Below are 12069 nucleotides of genomic sequence, written 5' to 3' on the forward strand. Positions count from 1 at the left end.
CTTTTGAAAGGGTTCGAAACATTAAATAATTCATATTAAGTCAATTATTCACTAATGCATTATCGGTTAGTTATATTCATCATTATACCATGGCAAATGAAAATTCTGAACTTTCATTGGTTGGTAGGTGTGGATTAAATTTTAATATTCTGGCAGTTTAACCAGACACCTGTGATGTATGTGTGTTTGCCATTCTGAATGAGGGTGCCTGTACTAAACTGCAGGTAACCATGGCAACAGTACTGAAGCATCAGAATCTAACAGTTTGATAAAGGGCTTTATCATAGTTGGCTACTCAACACAAATGACTCCTGAATAATAAAATAAACACCAGAATGGAGGAATTTTACATCTCATTTAAGATATATGGTAAATATGCAACTTTTAATGGACTTAAATGGAAAACATCAAGTCCAAGGAGAGAAGTGAAACATGAGGAGCAAAAAAGTGTTAAATTGTGCTGTTTTAATGTTAATAGATTTTCTTGAACAAAAAGGAAAAATACAAATTTAAATCAGAGACTGGTAATTTTACAGCATGGATTCCTTAAATGAGATGCTGAGGGAGTTTAATGCTTCGGTCCAGCCGTCAAAACCAGGGATTTTACAGACTGTCGAGCCTAACTAGCTTGAGGGCAGGCATCAACCGACATCTTACTGCCCTGAACTTAATTAGCGTCACCAGGTTCTGCTCATTAAACTTTTTAAATCTGTGATTAAGCGCTACAGAAAAAAACTAACAAGATGTGTGAAGCGTTCAAAGCAAGTGCTTTTAAGTGTTGTAAAAGCCTCTGTGCTGCATATATTACAACCGTGGAACTTATGCCTCATAGTGAACACATTTTATTGTAAAAAATCCCATTGGCTGCTCTTCTATTTTGTAATAATACAATTATAATCATTGCTAAAGCATTTATAAATGCTCATGGCTCTCTCAGTTTCCAATAAGCCTCCAAATATGCACTTATAAATATTAATAGGTCATTAATGAATTGCTTTAATTAATGAAATCTGCAATTGTAAGTGTGAAGAGGTTGTTAATAATTGGATTCTGATCCAGATTGTGTACAGGCTTTTTCAAGAACTAAAATAAAGCATTAGGTTATTTATTAACCATTAATAAAGCCTCTAAAGGGTGTCTTATGAGACTGTAGTGCAACTATAATATATACCCTGTAATTATTTCTCTGTGTCAGAAATATATGTTCAGACTGCTTTATTTCTCAGGTGACATGTTTGTTGGCCATATGGACTATAATTACTGCAGGGAAGTAAATCCAAGATATGAAATCATCGTACCTCCCCAGCCAGACAGGGCAGGGCCTCATTACGTGACAGTGAATGTGAAATTTCCAACGGAGACTGAGTGAGGGGCAAAGAATGAGCTGGTGCCGTCAAAGCAAGGCCTGGAAACAGAGGGTACCTCTGTCAAAGGTGTCAAAGTTCACGGGCAAAGCATGAATGAACGCACCCCCCCATCGCTCCGCTTCCGTCTTGTTTTTCCTGATGTGTTCCCCCATCTCCCTCTCTCTCCCGCTCTCTCTCTCTCTCCTTGTGTATCATGGAATATCACTGTGGGGCAGAAATCCCCTCACTGACGTCTGCAGGGCTGCATAATGAGAATAAATGAGCTGGAAGTAAATATGCAGGCTGTGTGCTGCTTGACACTCTATACCAGTCAGCCCATAGGCTTTCATCAAAAATTAAGATGGATTGTGTTGCCAAAAGCTCAACAACAGTGCTGCGCAGTGTTTTATTTATCTAAAGCCAAATTCAAAAGGCATTTCAAAGGATTAAGCGTTCAAGTACATTCATTCCAATTTAAAATATATTGTTTATATATGTGTAGCTGATATTTATTTGAAGGGGAATAAGATGGTGATGATCCAATACGCTTGTTGCATTTGCAGTGTCGTTTCATATCCGACATAAACAATTGGCTAACATGCTTTTTGTCACACTGAAAAGGCTGGTATTGAACCTTGTGAAGCAGTGGTGGTCCACTGTTGGGAATTACAAACCAACTCATTTATATAGCTCCTCCCCCAGTCTCTTGTAGTTCAGTTGGTGGCTTCATTATATGTAACGCAAGCCACACACACACACTGAATCATCACTTACTGCAGTTTCTCAATGCAAAAGGGCAAATAGACAGGAAAAACTTTCCTATATGCAGCACAATGAAAGACTCCACGCTTCAAGTATTCATGAATATCACCAAGGAAAAAATGACTTGGTGTTATGACGCATGATGAGTTGCTCTGCTAGTCTGACTGAACTCCAAACACAAAATAAATTCCCAGCTTTTACCGTGAGAATGAAAACAGCACAAGCAAAAACTCACACAGCGCAGATAAAAAACAATAAGTTGGCAGGGTGGATTAAAGTGCTGCTTGTCAGCTCTGAAGCCACTGGAGAGAGAAAAGACAAATCTCCTTTTGCGAAAGAGTGTTTTATCAAATGTGAGAGCTACGAGGTGTTCACACACACACATCTGCCAGTTCGACAAACGCACACACGTTCACTGGTGAGAACATGCAGGGAATTTAATTGTTCTGTCACATACAAGCATTCACAGGAATTACACAAAAACCAGGGCTTTCAAACAGCTAATTAGGTGATGCTGCATATCTCTTCTTTTCCTGTAAAGGTTGCGAATTTGTTAGGAAGCAAAAGATAGTAAAAGATTAGTCATATCCTGGATTATTGTGTCGGCAGAGTTTCATTTCTGTGTATTTTGAGTATCGGAACATGTTTTCGATCTATCATGACAATTTGACACAGATGAAAATGAGCTATGAGCTAACTCTGGTACCACAGCCTACATCGAATAGTAACACTTATGTTTAACATGCTACACGGCCCCAATGAATAAATTACCACTACTATTACATGTCACTGTAGGTGTAAATGATAAAAATAGAGATGGCTGAACCCCATTTAGCTGCTTCAGTTTCAGTGTCCTGATATTGTGGCTCTCTATCACACTGTCATGGCTTACTGGGGCACTTAAATAGAAGTGCCACTGGTAATTTAATTGATGACAATTGTGCTTTTCCTACAGTAACAGTCAAAAAGTCGCTATAGAGCTAAATCTAATATTGTCTTGTATGTTGCTGTGTTGTTGTTGTTGTTTCTCGACACCATTGTAAATGAGGATTCCTCCTCAATGGTCTTTCGAGGTAAAATAAAGGTTAATAAATAATAAGCACAGGCAGCTAAAGGAACCACTTTCATGTCTGTGCGTTAAGCCTAGCTTAGCATAAAAACTAGAAACAGGGAACAGTTAACCTGGCTCTATTCAAACATAAAAAATACATCCGACAACACCTACAAAGCTTGCTAATGAACATGTTATATCATTTCTTTTTGTGTATGGACTAAAAAAACAACACTCGGTTATAGAGTTAATGTTAATAAGCATATTTTTAGCTTTGGGTGGCTACCTGTTGTTCCCTGCTGCTATGGTAAGATAGAATAAATACACCCAGGCTCAGGCCCCATAACGAATGCACAAACATGAGATCTATCAATCTCAGCTCACTCTAAGAAAGAAAGCCATGTAAGTCTATTTCCCTAAATGTTCAGCTATTGTACAATAATCCCCTGCACAGCATATATTTCAGAATACAGATTGCATAAACCTGTCATATGCTCTGCCAAATATAGCTTTTATTTATTAATGTGTTTAACCTTGTGGGCATTAGACTGCTGAATGAAATAGTGCTATAGCCCACAAAAAGAACCTTAGCTGTGATTTATTGCATGAAGGATTTCTTCTCAGACTTCCAGTGGCTTGCCTCTTATCAACCCACCTGCAGCAAAGAGATCAGAATAAAGCAGGAGCCTCTCCCACTTTCTACTATAAGAATGTGCGAGCAACATCTGTAGCTTCCCGGTGGCTCCTGACGAGCAGCCTCGCAGCCCCTCCCCGCCCTGCACAGGAAGCGCTGGAGGCAAAGCCGTAGTATTCAATTCCTAATTAATATCAGCAGCAGGTTGGGAGAGGGCGTTTTCCTCTGGCAGATTGCTCTGTGTGTAGGCGCTCTCCCCAGAGACTGCGCGTTGCTCTGTTAGTGAAGCTTCATCATATGCCTTCGTAGAATCATTTTCTCTTTATGAGTGCGACAAGGAGCATCCTCTCAACCAGTAAAGACTGGGAGATACCGTGGTGTCTGGATGAAGGCAGGAGGAGGCGGGTGGGGGGTGGGGGGGGGGGGGGTGTCTCACAGTATGAAAGCTGTTACCATAGCAATCCAAATATTGCAGCTATGAGTTTGAGCTGAGATGGGAGACTGGTGCCAAACAGGCCGTCAATCATTTAACAAAGGAGGAAATAGGGAATAAGCTTTCCCTCTCTTCCTACAGTAATATAACTGCCAGACCATTTGATAAAGATGAAGTGCTGTTATTTGATGTGAACATGTGTGGTTTTTACGAGTGTGCATGTGTAGATTTTTGCTGTCCCGTAGCATTTTGTGGCCACTGTGCTGAGACGAGTGGTTTGACTGTAGTGCTGGATCCAAACTCCAAATCTATCTCTAAATGTATTATGTTTTATTGTTGAGAATCAAGGGACAAATCAGCACAGTAGAAGCTGTGCACTTCACAGTCACACCAGCTTCAGCGTTATACAAATTTAACCAGCGAGTAAAAGACTATTTCACACATGGGGCAGCTTATCTTAACACACAGTTGCGAACACTTAAAAATGCGACTGACCATGCTGTTGGGGTGAAAGACATGAATCGGTACAGCAAGAAAAGATGGGGCACTCTCCTCCTGTGAAAGAATTTACCATTAGATAATTAAATTTCTCTGTGGTTGGATGCAACACAATGACTGTGTGATCATGCAAATAATTACCTTTCCGCTTATGCTCAGGCAGAGAGGTTGACAGGCATGGTCGTATCAGATCTCTGGGAACACAAGTAAGAGCTCCCATTTACACACAGCAGTGTTTGTATATTAATTTATTATTGTGTGAATGGATGCTGAGGATAAAACATCATCAGCTTTTCTGATAAGGAAGATGTCATACAGCAGCTTTATTACAATAGGAAAACACATCTCCAGCTCTGGCAAGGCCTGCAGGCTGTTTGATCATCCCAAGATGAGGTTTGGAGGTGGGAATGATGCACCGGTGTAACACTGTTCTCTCTCTCAGGGGAGGTGCATATGGAGGTAATAGAAACGGGCCCACGGGATAACAGGGGTGTTATTTTGTCTGTTTCAATTAAATGTCTTCAGGAGCAATCCAAGGGGCGACTAACATGTTTGGAAGCGGGGCAAAAGCTGCCCACAGGGGAGCAGGAGGGATTGATAATAACCAGCAGAGTGTCTTTAAAGTAGTCTACCAACAAATCAATAACTTTAGATCCCGAACCCCATCTAATCAAGATTAAAGCCCTGGGGCTAATTAAAAAGAAACAATGGAAATCAATAGAAATAATCCTTCACATTTGCTTCAGTGTCTTCACACCTTTTCTTTAATATTGGGAAAGAAAGAACTCACACAATCTCTTATTATCTCCTAAGACTGGAGATGTATTCAAATGCCACACGTGTTGGCATATATACATGTTGATACATGTTATGTTTGCTTAAGTATTTCCTCCCCCTCCATCTGTAATCACCAGCAGCTGTCTGAGTGCTACATGAGACTTAAGACATTTGCATCAGATATTGCACACGACGTGACATAGTTTTCAGTGTGGTATCGTGACATTTTCAAGTGTGATAGTGACATTTTCAGCTAGAGGCAAAATCATTTTAGCAATTAGAAGACATTGCATCAGGATTGCTTTGCTGTATTTTTGTACTGTGCCACATTTTAGGTCCCCAAATTTCTCAAGGGAGACATGTTTTTGTATTACATTTTTAAAAGCATGGAGGGAACCCCATATTGATTAAGCAGAAATTATATAGTTGGCCTTAACCTACTTAAAGGTCTATTTATTAGTCACGGGGGGCAACTATGTCTGAGCTGTTTAAAAAGTGTTAATTTTAGAGGCATTTAAGTGTTTATCAGAGATATTTTTGGCTCATTTTCATTCACAATACTTGCATCATATTCACATTCAGAGGGCACAGTTGACATAATCTTCATTGTGTACAGTTCACATATTTAATGTTGTTGTCTGTGGCAAGTTGAGCGGAAAATGCACCGTTTAGCCAACATTTAGCCCCCATTAATCCTGCGCTCATTCCGTTAGCATAAATGTGAGCACAAACATGAAAGGAAGCCAACTGAAAGAAACATTGTGTACAAGTGTACATCCAAATACACAACCTTTCATAAATATAACATTAGCTTACCTGTATTTAAACATTAGTCTTCTGATGCTGGTCTATTTTCCAGATGGACTGTAAATGTATTTACTCCTCCACTTTTTTTCCTTCCAAGAAATGTTAACGTTAGCTAACATTACTGAGATACATTCACCAAATGAAAGATGCTGGTAATTAGGGAGCAGGTCAAACAGTTAAATCAATTTCTGAAAAACAGATATTTGGGTGGCAGAGAATCTTTTGAATATAATGTGTACATCTGCAAATGCATACATGTTGATTAATATAGTCCATTGTTTATCTGTCCATCCTGCCATCTTTCACATGATTTAGATATTATGTGTTGATGACAATTGGACCATAGTTTTATCTTGGGATGATAAGTACAAAATTGTGTCAAAAAGCTGTTATTAACAAGAAGTTACATGTAACAGCATTGCGTAATCCAATTACAAAATAAATATAACTAATCCATGACAGTCACTGAGAAAAAAGTGTGTAATTAAATTACAGTTACATCTGAAGTCAGACCTTTATGATTTTGCACAGGAGGGTTTCTTTAAATATTTTACATGTTAATAAATACATATTTAGTTGTTATTAAATATTTTTAAGTAAGTAAATCATGATGTGGGCTTATTTGGAGCACACATGGTTTTAAATTGTGTCACAGTACCAATTAAGCCCATGTCAGACTGTTGACTTTTTTCATAAAATATCTTTAATGTATATTCCAAAATGTACATGAACTAATGAATACATTTTCAAATGAGCGATGAATCTTGCTTTATAAGAAATGATCTCTCTTATAAATCATGTCAGTTTATACAGTATGAAAAACAGCTGAACTTAGATTTTGGTGCTTAATGGGAACACTTACTCTAACAGCTGAAAACATTCCTTAGAAAATTAGAAAAGTAATCAAATGTAATAAGTTACATTCCTGTGATTAGGTACTTTAAATAGTTACATTATTTTAAATAGGGTAATTACTAATCTGTGACCTATTACATTTCTTAAGTAACCCTGGTTGCGATATATAGGAAATGTAGGATGGAGTGTTTTTTGGAGCTTGACTCAGTTTTGGGTCTAAATCAGCATTGCTTTTTCCACTAGCCCTTCAATTTTAATAATTCTGTTTGAAATCTGTCACTTCACAATCTCTTAACTATATCGAAGCACAATATTAATTTGCCGAAGTACGACTTTAATGTAAAAAAATATATTTAGCTATAAGAATCTTTGAAATCTCCTCCTCCTAAGGCTGAGAAAGTTTGTGTGAAATATAATATATGTGTATGTTTAAAATAGTTTATTCTGATGTCAGTGTTCAGCATAATCAGAGGAAATGAGGTCTAAGGTCTGCACAGCCCAGTTCAGCAAAACCAAAACCAAATCAGGAGTTTGTTTGGAGGATCTGGTGTCTGCCGCATGTTCTTGTGCAATTTACAGCATGTTCCCGCATATTTCCTGTGTCTCTGCAGTTGGACTAGACATTCTGGATCTTGTTACCCGTCTGATGTGGACACATGATCTGATCTATGGTGGGGGTCAGCGTGTCAGTGAGAGAGAGGGATTCACAGAGGTGCTGTGAGGAGGCCGGCAGCAGTGATTCAGGACTGGCTGATGTCACTTTGACAGAGAACAGAGAGGGCCATGTTGGTGTCAGCAGGGAGCCAGACACTCAGACAAGCCCAGCTCCTCCTCCTCCTCCCTCCACTACAATCTCTCTTTTAATGGCCTTTACCTCACAGTCTCTGTCTTTCACAATCCTGCCTTGTACATCTGAGTCATTAATACTACTAACAGATATAATCTGTGTAATCATGTGTTGCATTGATTAAACCTCATTATTTCTCTATAATAACATTAGCTGGGAATGAGTTTAAATGTAATCATCAATGTATTATTCCGAGAAGAAAAGAGAACAGAGTGAATGGAGGCTTTTAAAAAAAAACTTTTTTCCCTTTTCCGACTTGTATGAAAAGAGGTGGCTGGTTTAGTTGCCATGGAGATATAGGCTACGTGGAATTCAGGAAGTCAATTAGCAATCTGGCTGCATCTCATTAAATGTTGTCTGGCAGCGGTGAGAGGCTGAGGTTGGGATTTATTTTTTATCAAGGAGAATCACTCTTATAAGCATTCATGGATGTCTTATCCCTGCAGTTTGCTCCGACGAGCAGTGGCCAGTTAACAATCCGTGCATCTGTGACCTGTCACCAGTGGGAAGGTTGACGACCCAGGGCTCTATTTAAATGCTTTAATGCGGCTATTGTAGATCTCCAATGAGGTATAATCTGGATAGAGCACATGTGTTTGTCTCCACTCCCTTTGCTGGAGCCAATAGGTGCTGGAGGATGGGGATGGTCACAAAAGGCCCCACTGATAAATCTGTCTGTGTAACAAAGTCCACACACACACACATGCACACACACACACTGCCAGGGTTGATTTGCATGAGCTTCCAAAAATACTCTAAAGAAGTTGCTTGCTTTTCTGTCTTGCAGCTCCATTGTGTCTCTGAGGATCAAGGGTGGAGCATGAGCAGTAAGCAACACCGCCGCTGCACCAGCCCCCAGATGCACCCTCGTGCAGCTCTTGATATTGCAATGTGAATCCCAAACAGCATCACACCCCTAAGCACTAATGAAAAGCAATATGGAATTCACCAAAGGGTGATGCAGAGCTTATCATCAGCACAGGATGTATCATAGCACATAGCAGGTCACGAGTATCCATGAAAATGCTAATGCGTCCTCTGTCCATTATCGCTGCCATGACCAGTTTCATTGTAGGACCTGATGAATCCACCAAGCAGAGTCCATCCAGTCACCCACTCATTCATTTTACGTGTGGATCCCGGCAGCAGCGAGGCTTCCTGTCATTGTGTCTGACAGGCAGATGACATCAGCATGCCCTCAGGCCGCTCCGGGGATGCGGCATCTCTTCCTCATCAAGCAAAATAAAGGAGGACTTTGATGGTATCATCTCGGAGTCGCGGCCCCCCCCACACAGTCACTATCACACGACAGGAGACTTCCATTTCCCAGTAATCGAGTTTCTGTCTCGCCTTTTGTGTACAGATGAAGCTGGGATAAAGTCCCCTCCTCACCAGCACCCCACAGTTCTACATATAGAATGCCACCCCCACCCCCTCCACCCTAACCCTGTTTGTGTCTACTTATTTCCCACTTCAGTACACATGATGATGAATATTTATTACAAAAACTTAGCTGTTAGGAACCTTGTGTTGCAATGCTGGGCTGACAATATTTTTCCCAATAACAGTGTGTTAATTTTGAATAGCTGATTGAGAGCATATTCAATAAGAGTTTATTTAATTAACCTATATGTTCAGTCAAAGGAAGCATTTTGATTTCAGGATGTGTACACACCACAGGCTGAGTAAATACTTTCTTTTTTTTGTCATGTGCTTTGGTGTTCATGCTCTAACAAGTGGGAGGCTTTGATAGGTAGATTTGCATTTGCCCTATGTTAATAATTTGTACCACAGAGTGACCTTGCATCAGTGGTAAGATCAGTGATGTGCAAAGGGGATTAATGTTTAGCAGTCTACTTTGTCAAATGTTATCTTAATCCGTTAAAGATAATGGAAATTTGGAGGTGATACGTGAAGCAAAGATAACCTCAGACGTCTCCTTACTGGTCAATGACTGACACGAATCGATTCATGGACTAAGATGAACTCAAACTATCAAAGATTGCAAAACACAGACTCTTTTCTCCAAGGCTTGGTCTGTTTGTAAAAGTTGTGCTCTGCTCCCCTCTGTTGGTATGATTGTGAATTACAGCTTATGAAGCAAAACCAGTTTTTCTTTGTTTCTGTTGTCTCAGTTGCCCTCTTCTGGCTGTATTTGTTCAGACACGCTTGAAACCAGTCCTGCAAATCCAGCATCAGCACACCCCATATGAGGTTTCATCTCATCTATGTTCACAGTATTTAAATGGCTGTTTCTACAGTTTGTTTCAACACCCACAAGCCACAGTACAAAATTATAACCCCTTGTGTCGATCTTGGTCAAACGCCTGAAAATGATCAAGCATTATAATTTATGAACACCTGCCCACAGAGAGGGAAAAGGGGACTCTCACCATCAAAACGTAATGTTTTTTAATTCAATATTCTTTTCAAGCTCCCCTTGACTTTGAGCTCCCCTTGCCACTGGGGTATCCCATTATTTTCCCCACCATTTTCTCTTGAATATATAATTAAAGTCCTTTTTTCTACTGCGTCAGCAGGGGGTATTACACAGGGTCAATAGCTGAGCGATTCAACACCAGGGAGATGAATCCAAAGAGCCACTCGTATTCGCGCCCTTGAGCAAGGTTCTTGTCCTTAATTGCCCCAGTAAAACTACAGTTGGTCCAATGTGCTCCTATATGTATAAAACGCATCATATTTCTTAAAGAGTTATGGGCTGGGTTTGTTATTAATGAACTCCAGCAGCAGTATCATCCTACTTTATGGTAGCAATAACATAAAGAAGTCTATTTTTCCCAGCGCAGCCTTATGCAAAGTAGGGCTGGTCAGTGATTACTTAGTAATTCATCCTGTTATATATAAACTTCTGGCACACAGTTCAGTCCAGAGGGAGAAATGGAGCATAAAAAGCATACAGTACTCTGTGCTGACTGTTTGGATTCTTTTAAGAGAAAAAAATGTTGCATTTAACATTTTTCCCCCGAGGGGCCGGAGAAATAACTGTCTGAAGCCGAAGCTGGTGATACAGACACGTATGTAAATCTACTCCTCCTCAACGCTAGTGCTAATTCCCATGGAGAACATCTCTGAACTCCACTCTCACCCACAGCAACTTCACACCACCACAGCCTCCTGCCATGTGTCAATGCCAGTCTAATCTCATACCCACACCATCTGCCGCCAGCCCCCCGAATTTGGCATCAGCCGCTCTGTTGGGAGAGACCAAACATGCATTGCACGCCTCTGCACATATTGACCATTTTTACTGATTCTGACTGGAGCAGGCAGGTTATCAACCAAGAAACACACAGCTCATCCTACAATAAATGCATCAAGCTATAGCATTTAAAGCTCCTATTATCACGCTTTAATGAGTTAACTGGGTCTCCGACAAATATGTTTTGATAGCAGATGTTTTGTGTTTGTCTTTTCTTGTTTCTCGCCCAGCAGCTTTTGCAGATCAGCTTTTTTTCTTTCCCCTCTATTTGAAGTTGTGCCTCTTCACAATTAAGAAACTAGGCTGGCCACACTGTTGGCCCTGGAGACAGTCCCTCTTTACACTCTGTGTAACGCCAAAGTGGCTCGGACAAACAAACAGACATTGCTGTCCTCAGTCTGACACTGTACTCACTGCCATCCACTTGCTTAAGGAGCTATTGACTTTGTGCTTTCAGTGTAGATGGATAAGTATTTGATTTCTTATCAAAATGAATAAAATGTGATTCTTTTTATTGCTACTCTATTATATTTTGAATGAATAGCCATATGTATATGTGTTTATTATTAAAATAGTTTAAACCAATGGCACGTTGCACATATTAGATATACTATACTAACCATACTCACATAGTGCTAACCGGTAGTGGAAGAACAAAGTGGAAGTAAATGGAATTACATTTTAAATAGATGTTTAAATGGTATCACACTTAGCCACTTGATGGGCCCTGTTTACACCTGCCATGTGTCTCGGGTGGTCAGATCACAAGTGACAAGCAGAGACACACTGCTGTTCACACTTGTATCTATTATGCATTTTGAGCTGACCGCTTGTGTCCA

This window comes from Scomber japonicus, chromosome 3 (genome assembly GCF_027409825.1).
Source record: "Scomber japonicus isolate fScoJap1 chromosome 3, fScoJap1.pri, whole genome shotgun sequence".
Classification (NCBI taxonomy): domain Eukaryota; kingdom Metazoa; phylum Chordata; class Actinopteri; order Scombriformes; family Scombridae; genus Scomber; species Scomber japonicus.